Below are 12192 nucleotides of genomic sequence, written 5' to 3' on the forward strand. Positions count from 1 at the left end.
TATCAGGAAGGGAGACAGAACATAAAGACTCCTAACTCGGGGAAACGAACTAGGGGTGGTGGAAGGGGAGGAGGGCGGGTGTTGGAGGGGAATGGGTGACGGGCACTGAGGTGGACACTTGACGGGATGAGCACTGGGTGTTTTTCTGTATGTTGGTAAATTAAACACCAATAAAAGTTAATTAAAAAAAAAAAAAAATGAAATTCAATTTGGTTTGTAGGCCAAAAATTATTGCCTAAGTCCATCCCAGAATCTCCTGCACAGCTGAAATACGAGCTTTTGTTTTTGATATTTTATCGTGGTTGTTTTTCATTGTTCTTAAGATTCTTTCCCACAAACTTTCACATTCTACTATAAATCTAAAACATGTTTCAGATATTTTATTAAGAATTTCTAGGACTTTTGTAGCAAATGAGTTTTCTGGTTATTGAGTTGGCTATGCTTCAAGAAACAGAAGTGCCCAGAATGCATCTGGTTCCGTTTTATTTTTATAAATTTTAATTTTACTTAAATTTGCATACTTAGTACTATTTTTCAGCCCAGTAAAATTTCCTTCAATTCTAAGTGTGATTTTAGTTTGTATCCCGATTACGTCTTTGAAACACCTGTAATTTCCAGATGGCTCTTTGTTCCTTCATCTCCTCTCTCATAACTTTCAGCTCCTTGGCTTGTTATTGTACACTTAAAGAGCCTCTCAAGTATGCTCTTAACAGCAGTCATTAAATTTCCATAGGCTCATTTTACTCTTTGCTGCCTCCCATTTTTATTTTACTTTTGTGTCTTTAGTTTGATTTTAATCTTTTAATCTCATCCAGACTTCTTTTTCTTATCAGTTGTTCTTTTCACATGACTTTTTCTTACCCAGTTTCTAATTTTCCTGACAAGTGGAACAAAATATTTATATAAAAATTTTAATTCCTAGCATATGTGACTACTAGGATTACTTTTTTTAAGATTTTATTTATTTATTTATTTATTTTTTTTTGAGAGAGAGAGCTCACAAGTGAGTGGCAGGAGGGAAAAGCAGACTCCTTGCTGAGTAAGGAGGCCAACTGGGGACTCCATCTCAGGACCCAGGGATCTTGATCTGAGCTAAAGACAGATGCTTAACCAACTGAGCCACCCAGGCATTCCGTCTAGGACTAATTTTTAATCTCTGTTCACAACTATATCTTATTTGAAGGCTATAAACCTAACAGGAGCAATATAGTTCCACCAGCCAAGTCACCCTTTCTGCTTCTGACAGTGAGATCCTTACATGGATGTGGAAACCAGCAGAGATGTTTGCTTTTTTAATCCACAGCATTGTTTGTTTGCTGTTTTAAAACAATGTAGATCTTTTCTGAACTAGGTGTAAGCACCAGTGTCAGGCATTATGTTTGTTGGAATTTTTTTTCTAAAACTGATAGGTATCTTATTTACATAGGATATACTTACATGTATTTTATTTACACATAATCATTTACATATGGTATGTTTATACACCTTTATGTATATTAAGGATATTCAAAGATTAATTTAGGACACAATTAGTAAAGTCTTAGAATTTTTAAATCAAATTTGTTTTTTTTTTTTCAAAGCTATTCTTAGCTACTTATTTTTTTTAAAGATTTATATATTTATTTTAGTGAGAGAGAGAAAAAGCATGCATGATGGAAGGAGGGGCAGAGAGAGAGGGTGAGAGAATCGCAAGCCGACTCTGCTGATCACAGAGCTTGATGCAGGGCTCAATCTCAGGACCTTGAGATCATGACTCAAGCCTAAATCAAGAGTTTAATGCTTAACTGACTGAGCACTCATTTGCCCCTCTACTTATTTTTTTTTTAATTTATTTTATTTTATTTGATAGTCACAGAGAGAGAGAGAGAGAGGCAGAGACACAGGCAGAGGGAGAAGCAGGCTCCATGCACTGGGAGCCCGACGTGGGATTCGATCCCGGGTCTCCAGGATCGCGCCCTGGGCCAAAGGCAGGCACCAAACCGCTGCGCCACCCAGGGATCCCCTCTACTTATTTTTTTATTCAATTCCCATGCTTAAGATTGCCAATAAACTGGTCCTACTAAATCCTTTGATTCCCTGTAAAAGACTACTCTAGTATCAATAAAATTTTTGTTATCTTCTTACTTTATCTAAACATGTTCAATCCTATACTTATTTTCCAGGAATGTTTTCCCATTTTCATTGCAAAAATAAAAATTGTATATATTTTTTTGTATTCATTTTCAAGATAGTGTTGAATATAGATATCTTTATAATTTAAAATGAATGTTATTTCTCTTCTTTGAATTCCTTGCAGTGTTTTCTATATACTACACAACTTCGCCTTGCCTTATATTCCAGTTATCACAATTTTTTTTTCTCTATAGATGGTAAAAACGGTAATTAACAAGAAGTATTATTTCTTCAACTCATAGTTTAAACTCATAGCACCAATACATGTCTTAGTACAAACACACATATGTATCATGCATATAGGTCTAGATACATAGGTAATACATAAACATAGATAATGATGCTTTACTTATCACAGTATTCATTATATATAATTTAATTACACCAGTAGATTTAGCTAGGAGTTTTATAGAATGAATATTCTACCTATTAGATAAATAAATCATATTTAAACCAACAAATGAAAAGATAATACATTTTTCTTCTATCTTTATTTATAAAATTTAAACCAACATGTATCATTATCTCTAGTTCTTGCAGAAAATCCTTGGGAAGGTGGTGCAGTTTATGCCTATGAACTAGTCAAGAGGAGCTTTACTTTTTTTTAGAAAAATATTTTATTTATTTGAGAGGGAGAGAGAGATAGCAAGAGAGATCAGGTGCAGGGGGCAGGGAGGAGAAGCAGGCTCCCCTCTGAGCAGGGAGCCAGATGCAAGGCTCAGTCCCAGGACGCTAGGATCATGATCTGAGGTGAAGGGAGATGTTTAACTGACTGAGATATCCAGGTGTCCCATGATGGAGCTTCACTTAATCTAAGCAGAGCAGAGTGATGAGGGCACTCTGATATTGTGACAGAGGTATTATGACAAAGTTACTCAGATATATCCAGGAATATACCAAAGATGTTTATGAAAGAGTATAATATCAAACCATTAAATTACAGAAAAAAAAACCTAATATATGCTAATTTAATTTATGGTTTTTCACTAAGGAAAGAAACAGGAATAAGGCAGAATGAAAGATGGTCTAAAGCTCCTGTCTTTTTGTTAATCTCAGAATCAAAAAAGAATCTTTTCATTTTCTGTGAATTTACTTGAATATCAAAGAGTGAAATTTTAAATTCTAAATTTCCCTTGAGGCTGACAATTTTATTTGTTCTTATTTTTTAAAGATTTTATTTATTTATTCATGAGAGACACAGAGAGAGAGACAGAGAGGCAGAGACAGGCAGAGGGAGAAGCCGGCTCCATGCAGGGAACCCAACGTGGGACTCAATCCCAGGTCTCCAGGATCAGGCCCTGGGCTGAAGGCAACGCTAAACCGCTGAGCCACCCTGGCTGCCCGAGGCTGACAATTTTATACTCATTGGTATAAGCTATTATATAGATGTGGCTGCTTAGCAATATATTTTTTTTTCTGTTTCTATTTCAAGATTGAGTAAGATGGATCTCACTGTATTTTGTGAGCTTTTTATTTACTATAGTCATATGGTTGCATGTTTTAGATACTCTTGAATAATTAAGGGAGATTTACTCTGTAACCCACAACATAAACCTTTTATTATTTCCAGACTTCACAATGTTTTTTTCTTAAATTCTGAGTTTTCTTCAATATTTAGGACATATGTACATTTTGTTTTATATAATATTCATTTCAAAAGAAATACAATTGGTATTTGAGTGATAGTATTCTAACTTTAGTGGGTAACTCAGGTCTAACTTTTTTTTTAGGCTTAACTTTTTAAATCACTGAATTTTTCAAAGAATTATGAAAGTTACATGTACTTAGAAAAATGAAATAGAATAAAATTAACGACACAAAAACTGGAAGCTTTCTATAATTTAGCTAAGCACTAGAAATGAAGAATCAGGGATATAGTAGCGTCCACTACTTAGCAATAAAAAAAAATATGAGTTATCACATTTTAGGATTTGACAATGTTAATAGTGACTCACTACTTCCATTCCAGAGTAGAGTGCCTATAGAATTTTGAGAAATGCTTGTATGGAGGAATAAATAGGAACCCACTCAGGCTTAAAACCTTGGTAATTTCAGTTCAGTGACATTTTACAAATCACTTATTTTAAAGTCTAATTGTTAGGACGCCTGGGTGGCTCAGCGGTTTAGCACCTGCCTTTGGCTCAGGGTGTGATCTGGGGATCTGGGATCAAGTCCCATAGCAGGCTCCTTGCATGGAGCCTGCTTCTCCCTCTGTCTAGGTCTCTACCTCTCTCTCTCTCTCTCTCTCTCTTTCTGTACCTCTCATGAATAAATAAATAAATAAACAAACAAATAAATAAATATTTGTCGTTTCTAATGGCTGAGTAATATTCCATTGTATACATAGACCATATCTTCTTTATCCATTCATCTTTTGAGGGACACCAAGGCTCCTTCTACAGTTTGGCTATTGTGGACATTGCTGCTATAAACATCGGGGTGCAGGTGTCCCTGCCGTTTCACTGCATCTGTATCTTTGGGGTAAATCCCCAGCAGTGCAATTGCTGGGTCATAGGGCAGTTCTATTTTTAACTCTTTGAGGAACCTCCACACAGTTTTCCAGAGTGGTTGTACCAGTTCACATTTCCTCCATTTGCTTCGAAGTGGATGGAACTGGAGGGTATTATGCTGAGTGAAATAAGTCAGTCGGAGGACAAACATTATATAGTCTCATTCATTTGGGGAATATAAAAATTAGTGAAAGGGAATAAAGGGGAAAGTAGAGAAAATGAGTGAAAATATCAGTGAGGGTGACAAAACATGAGAGACATCTAACTCTGGGAAATGAACAAGGGGTAGTGGAAAGGGATGTGGGAGGAGTTGGAATGACTGGGTGATGGGCACTGAGGGGGTACTTGGTGGGAAGAGCACTGGGTGTTATGCTATATGTTGGCAAATTGAACTTCAATTAAAAAAAGGAACAATAAATAAATAAATAAAATCATTTTAAAAATAAAGTCTATTTTATTATCTAAAAGTGAAAACAATAAAATATCTCTCAAAAATAGAAAAAATAATAATTTGAGTATATAGCATATAAGAGGTGCTAAATAAAAATTAGTTCCAGTTACTTTTTTTTTTTCTCTTCATTCTACATAACACAGCTTCTTTTATTCTACCTTCTTGGTTCTCAAAGCGATAAACCAAGGAGTTTTGAAAAGGAAAGGTGTTTGGTCCATATGATAAAAAAAAAAAGAAAAACGGTGTTTGACCCATATGGAAAAATTACTGGTTTGGATTGCTCTCTGATAATTGGCTCATTACTCACTTCAAAAATATTCTTTATTTTTATACTATTATAAAAATTACACTATATATAATAATTATAATAGAGCATTTAAAAGAAAAGTTACTAAATTTATCCCTAAACTTCACATCCTACTTTTATATGCTTCTCTTCCCCAAAGTTCCACATCTGTTGTTTTTAGCATAAATTGCTACCTCTTATGTATGAGTGATTGTATTGCCAAAATTTTAATAGTTAAATTCAGAGCAAACATAAGGAAAGCCATGAAGTAAAATAGCACATTTAATAAGAATTTTTTTTAATCTAGAGATAATCAGCTCCCCATACTTCTGTTAAACAGATTGAACCCAAGTGTAGGCTGACTAGCTATGGCCTTTTCTTTATGTAGCAAGATTTAGCTATCATGCCCCTTTGGGGAGCATGATAATCATCTTAATCATTTGGAGTATGAGGATTTCTGTGTCTGCTCTGACGTCAATTTCCCTGATGTACTTGGCTCCAAAGTATTACTCATGGGCACAACTTGTACATCTGCTCACCTTCTTGAAGAGAAGATTGTCTCCCTGGCCTCAATCCTCAGAGTGGACAGGGTATGAGAAATAAACATTGGTCTTAACCACCCCATTCCAAACTCACCAGTGCCCATTTCTTATTACATTCAAATCCCCACTAACATAAAACTATTATATGTGAAACTTCCTTATAAATCTTTGAGAGAGATAGAGGAAGGTTACAATATATTTTATTATAGGATAAAAACACTTACATTTGAATATTTTTACTGCTAGTTTTCTTGGCCATTCATGCCAAGAGATCCATTCTCATTAAATGTTTCTGGAATAGCTTTTCTCTGTCAAGGTCCTTCTCCAAGTTTCAAGATCAGCTACACTTTCTTTCCTTATATTTATAGTAGGAAAATTTCTCATGGAGTGTTATGATGAAGACACCAGCAATATCCTCTTGTTTGATTTCTTTGACTCACTGAACCAGGTTAGAGGGATTTAATAATGATAAAAAGCTTATGAAGATATTTTCCTAAGTGACAGAAGACCAAATTCAATGTTATATGTGATAAAAGGCAAGTTATTTAAAATTTCAAAACTATGATTTCTCAGCTATATAATGGAAATGATTATTCATCTCAAAGAGTACTGTGGAGAATTAAGTGAACTGAAGCATGTAAAGCACTTAGAATAGTCTATGTTGTTGTACAATAAGTCTTTCATCTTAGTCATTGTTTTGTTATTGGTGCTCACTCTGCTAGTCACTCATTTGACACGTATTTATTGAGTGTCAGCTCTGTGTCAGGTTCTATTAAGATAGTTGGAGAATAAGCGAGAATAGAGAGTGCCTGTGCCCCCAAAGAATGAAAATAAACAAGCAATACCATCATTTAAGATAGTGATATAACTTTGAAGGAAGATGAAGCAGAGGCAGGTCATTTTCATAGCTATGGAGGGCACCTCAAAGATTTCATTTGGGTAGAGATCTGAATGATGAGAAAAAAATAAGTCCAATGTAAAGATCAGTGTGAAAAATATTTCATGCAGAAGGGACTGGAAGGGCAAGCATTTTGTAGCTAAAATGAGCTTGGCATGGCTTAGCAACAACGAAAAAGGCTCAATTGCCTAGGACAGAATGAGCAATAGATGATCATCACAGATGAGGTCATAGAGCAGCTGTCTGCTTGTCTAGGACCTTGAGTATTATAGTAATAAATATGCAGTTTTTCACTGTCATGGGAATGACCAGAGGGCTTTGACTACAAAGTTACTGAACTCTTTTAGATTTTCGAAATACCTCCCGTGATTCAATGCATAGCAGCATTGAAGCAGCTTTGTGGATTAGGTTAATTCTTCTTTCACAGGGAAATAAGATACTAGGTCTTCAGTGCAAAAGGAAAAGAAATATTTGAAGATTTAAGTGAAAAAAAAGTGAAATAATTTTCTTAAAGATAACTGACCAGGGAAATATAGAAGTATTCCGGATATTTCTAAGGCCTGATCAGCATGATTATAAAGTTTTCTCTTAATTTAGGTTTAGGAACAAAGTTGAGGAAGTAGATGGTAAGGTAAACCAGATTTGGTGTTTTTCCAGTGAGAGAGGAAGACACAAGCAAGTTAAGGCTGAATACAAACTAGAAGCTATAATGTTACGCTTTAGTAAGGAGAGAGGAGACATCAGGAGAAAAGGAAATTAATAATTTGGTATGGTCGGTGGATTAAAGAATGCTGATACAGTGAAAGAACTGTTGGAGAGGTGTTACTAGATTATGTCTGTTGAAACATTTAGAGGTGGTAGACAATAAATGAGATCCTGAGGTTGTGGATTTTTTTGTTTCTGTTTTTTTTTTTTTTTTTTTTTTTTTTAATATGACAGTTACTGGAAATAACTAGATTTAGGGAATGGAAATTAATGGAGGCTCATGGTAGAATATTATCCACCTAATTACAGAAATTAATACTAAAGTAACTGGTTTTAGGGGATCCCTGGGTTGCTCAGTGGTTTAGCACCTGCCTTCAGCCCAGGCATGATCCTGGAGTCCCGGGATCGAGTCCCACATCAGGCTCCCTGCATGGAGCCTGCTTCTCCCTCTGCTTGTGTCTCTGCCTCTTTCTCTATGTGTCTCTCATGAATGAATAAATAAAATCTTTAAAAAATAAAGTAATTGGTTTTAATTTTCCTCATTTAAAATTACATCTACTAGGGCACCTGAGAGGATCAGTCTGTTAAGCACCTGCCTTCAGCTCCGGTCCTGATCCCAGGGTTCTGGAATTGAGCACCATGTCAGGCTCTCGGCGTCTCCTATTTTTGTGTCTCCCCTCAGTCATGATCTCTCTCTCTCTCCCTCTCTCTTTCTCTCTCTCCCAAATAAATAAATGAAATTTTTAAATAAATAAATAAAATTACATTTTCTCATTTTTCTGTCCACCATTCTCTCAGATATATAATCTATCTAAAGACATACTTACATAAAATAGATTTTCAGAGTAAATGTGTCAGATATTTTTAGATTGAAACTTATTATCAAAGAGAGAATGAATTTAGAACCACATATTGTTTGGGGGTAACAATATCCACTGGTGAAAACTGACCTATAATACAGAAGACAGCAATGTCAGGGATTTCTACCTTCTAAGAAATAAGCAGAATTAGATAAATGGGAAATCTGTTAAAGATTATAAATCCACCTGCCATATGTCCTTTGGGCTTTTTCATTTCTTATTATTTTCTTGCCTAGAATTAAAAAAAAATATGTGATTTTGCAACAAAGAGGACTATATCCATTTACTAAGGAGATCAAAGCATGAAGATGAGAAGGGTCCAAATCCCCAATGGGTTTTGCAAAGCAGCCCCACTAATGCTATCTCTAGATATATGATTATGTGTGAAAAGTCCTGTAGGGCACAGGTTAAATAACTCTTTCAGTATATCTGTTTTCTTTTGATCTTTTTCTTACAGATTGGTCAGCTCTATTGTCAGTTAATCCATCTTTTATGGGGGTCCATTAAAAAGAAAGCTCACAAGCAATAATCAGTATATTGCTTTCCAAATTTTTCCCCATTAGCTCTGAGTCAGTGAGCAACAATATAACCAAAATTTTTGCTACAGCATAAAATGGCATTCCACCTTTTCAAAAACCTACACTATCTGGGTCTCCCCTGCCCAAATCTCTCTCTATATAGTCCACTTACATTTTAGATTCTGTTAATTATAGCACACTACTAACCTCTAGTAAATTCACTAACAAGGTGACAAAATCTACTTTATGCAAAATCACTCAAATTGCTAAAACAAATAGATTAAGTTTTCCACACATATCAAGAAAGCCTTGAGAGAGATTAGGTCAAAATAGAACTGATATTTTATACTCATTTGTAATGAAAATAAAAATCATTACATGAGGAAATTATCCAAGCCTGTTTGCAAGGTAATAGTTTGCTTCCTCAAAACCAAGAGGAGGGGCCCCCGGGTGACTCAATGGTTGAGTGTCTGACTTTGGCTCAGGTCATGATCCCAGGGTCCTGGGATCAAGTCCCACATCAGGCTACCCACAGGGAGTCTGCTTCTTCCTCTGCCTATGTCTCTGTCTCTCTTTCTGTGTCTCTCATGAATAAATAAATAAAATCTTTAAAAACAAAATAAAACAAAAACAAAGCCAAGAGGATAGCCTGTTCTGCTCTAGTATATAACATAATGTAAGCATAAGAGTGACAATCCCTATCACCTTTTCCAGATAATACAATTGAATCGAGGGGATGCCATCCTGTTATCTTTATTCTACTGGTCAGGAGCAAGTTACTGGTTCTTTTGGCACTCAAGGATAAAGGATTATACAAAAGCATGACTCATTACAGATCAGTTTATGGTGTGTCAGCCACACTATATACACTATTTTTTTTTAAATAGAGAAAAATGGTTGATTTCAAAGTCATTATCAATAAGGATTGTTGAAAAAACTATAGAATATGTATTCATTATTTATACTTATTTAGATATATTTTAATTCAAAAAGTAATTAAACTAATTTCTGTGCTAAAGTATGTATAATTTATTACTTTTAGATATACTTTTAAAATTTTAAGTTTGTATTAGCTTACTTTTCTTAGAATACTCACCTCTATTCTATCCACATTCTATTCTAACAAAGCATATTATATTTTTAATATTAGAAAGGAATTTTATGGGTCGACAATGAGAGCAAAACATTTAGTACATGAGTTTACTTCCTTTTTCATACCAAATTACATGAAATGGAGAAATAGATTTGCAGGAAAAGCTTATAATGATATTGGCTAACGATTAAGAGATTCCTTGAAGATTGCAGAATAGATTGATTTTAATTGATAGAGGACCAGAACAAAAACCATAGTGCCAAATACATGCATAAAGTTCATTATTTTTACCATTATTACCTTAGGTACAATGAGGGGATCGGGTTTCCAAAGAAATCTCAAATTCACATGCAGCGCGTGCAGTATATCATCTAATACAAACAATTTTGGCTAAGTCTAGGCCCTTTTGGCAGCCTATCCTCACGAAGTAGGACTTTGGAAGTGGTTCCCCTACCAAACCCACTCCTATTACCAATTCACAGACTAACTCTAGTAAGGAATTTCGAAGGCCAATGCAGGAGAGAGAAAAGCAGAACCCGAAGTAACACTGGATTTCAACAAAACAACAGAGAAAACACACAAATACATGTGCAAAGGAAAAGGAAACATTTTTGTATTTGAATATTGCATATCAGCGTGCTGCTTTAGACAAAAGAAAGCTGGATATTTCTCTGAGGGCAAGGAAGTAGGAAAGTGATTTTGATAACTAAATGTTTCTAGAAAGAATTGGCAGCTTCCTTCTACTGCACAGCTAACCTAGCTATATGTCCAGAACCAAATCTCACCCATAATCGTAACAGCAGATTCTTCTATTCAGAGTTTTCATTGTCTGTCAAAGAAATGAGTAATTATTACATGGGTGGCTCATTTTACCTTCAGGGACTAGCACAAAATCTGACTCATAAGAGTCTCAATATATATATATATATTATATATATATTATATATATTTATATATATAGCACAAAATCTGACTAGCACGAAATCCTACTCATAAGAGTCTCTCTCTCTCTCTCTCTCTCTCTCTCTCTCTCTATATATATATATATATATATATATATATATATATATACACACATATATGTTTTAGATCGTTTTATGTAATCTCTACATCCAACATGGGGCTTGAATTCATAACCCCAGGATCAAGAGTTGCACCCTTCACCAAACTGAGCCAGTCTGGCACCCAAGATCTCAAAAATATTTACCAAAATGCCAATATTTGAGGAAAACTAGTACCATATTTAAAAAAAAATCCAAAGCCAGAATAATTTACCAATAATGAAACAATTAATACAAAGTCAAAAGAATACTATTTTTAAAAGTATAACAAATCTTTCATAAAAACTATTTTATTAAGAGAAAGGAATTGACATTTCAGATATTGGGTCTTTAAGAAAAAAAATTTAAAAATCTAAACCGATTTTTTCAGAGAATGAAGAGACATCTAAAATAGAATTATAAAAAGTTTGAAAATATAAATTAAAAAATGTATAACATAAGATTAACAGCAAATATGAAGAAGGCAGGTAATAATAATATTAGCAATAAAAAATATAACATGAAAAATGAAATGAGCCCAATATATATACACATTATTTACAGTTAAAACCTAGAATATAATAATGTTCATAATGTATTCAAAACTGCTATGAAAATATTTAAGCCAAAACTTTCAGAAATACATACATAAATGGATAAATTTACTAAATAAGCTTTTCATAAATCAACAGAGAATATTTAAAATATGAGTAGGACTACAGAAAATTAGGACAACACATTATTACACTTAGGCTAGTGGTTGTATATAGATATAAATATTGACCAAAAGCAACTGTAATTTAATTATTTTTCTAACACCTGTAGAAATTTTATTTTTTAAAATGGCCAAATAAATACTGAACCTCAAAGAAAAGTGTCTGGAGTATAAGAAGATACAGATTCTGCTAACAATCTTTCAAGTTGGATGTTATGGTTTGTCTCCTTATATTGCGGTATGATTTTCTTTCATTTTTATTACTATAAATATATGTCCCTCCATTACTTGTGAATTGATATTTTTATTAAAATTAAAAAAAATTCTTGGGAGTGTGAAAAAAAAGCTATCCTAGGAGGTTATTACCTTTGTCAATTTGATTGCTTTCCATCGAAGCATAAC

Source organism: Vulpes lagopus, chromosome 11 (genome assembly GCF_018345385.1).
Source record: "Vulpes lagopus strain Blue_001 chromosome 11, ASM1834538v1, whole genome shotgun sequence".
Taxonomy (NCBI): domain Eukaryota; kingdom Metazoa; phylum Chordata; class Mammalia; order Carnivora; family Canidae; genus Vulpes; species Vulpes lagopus.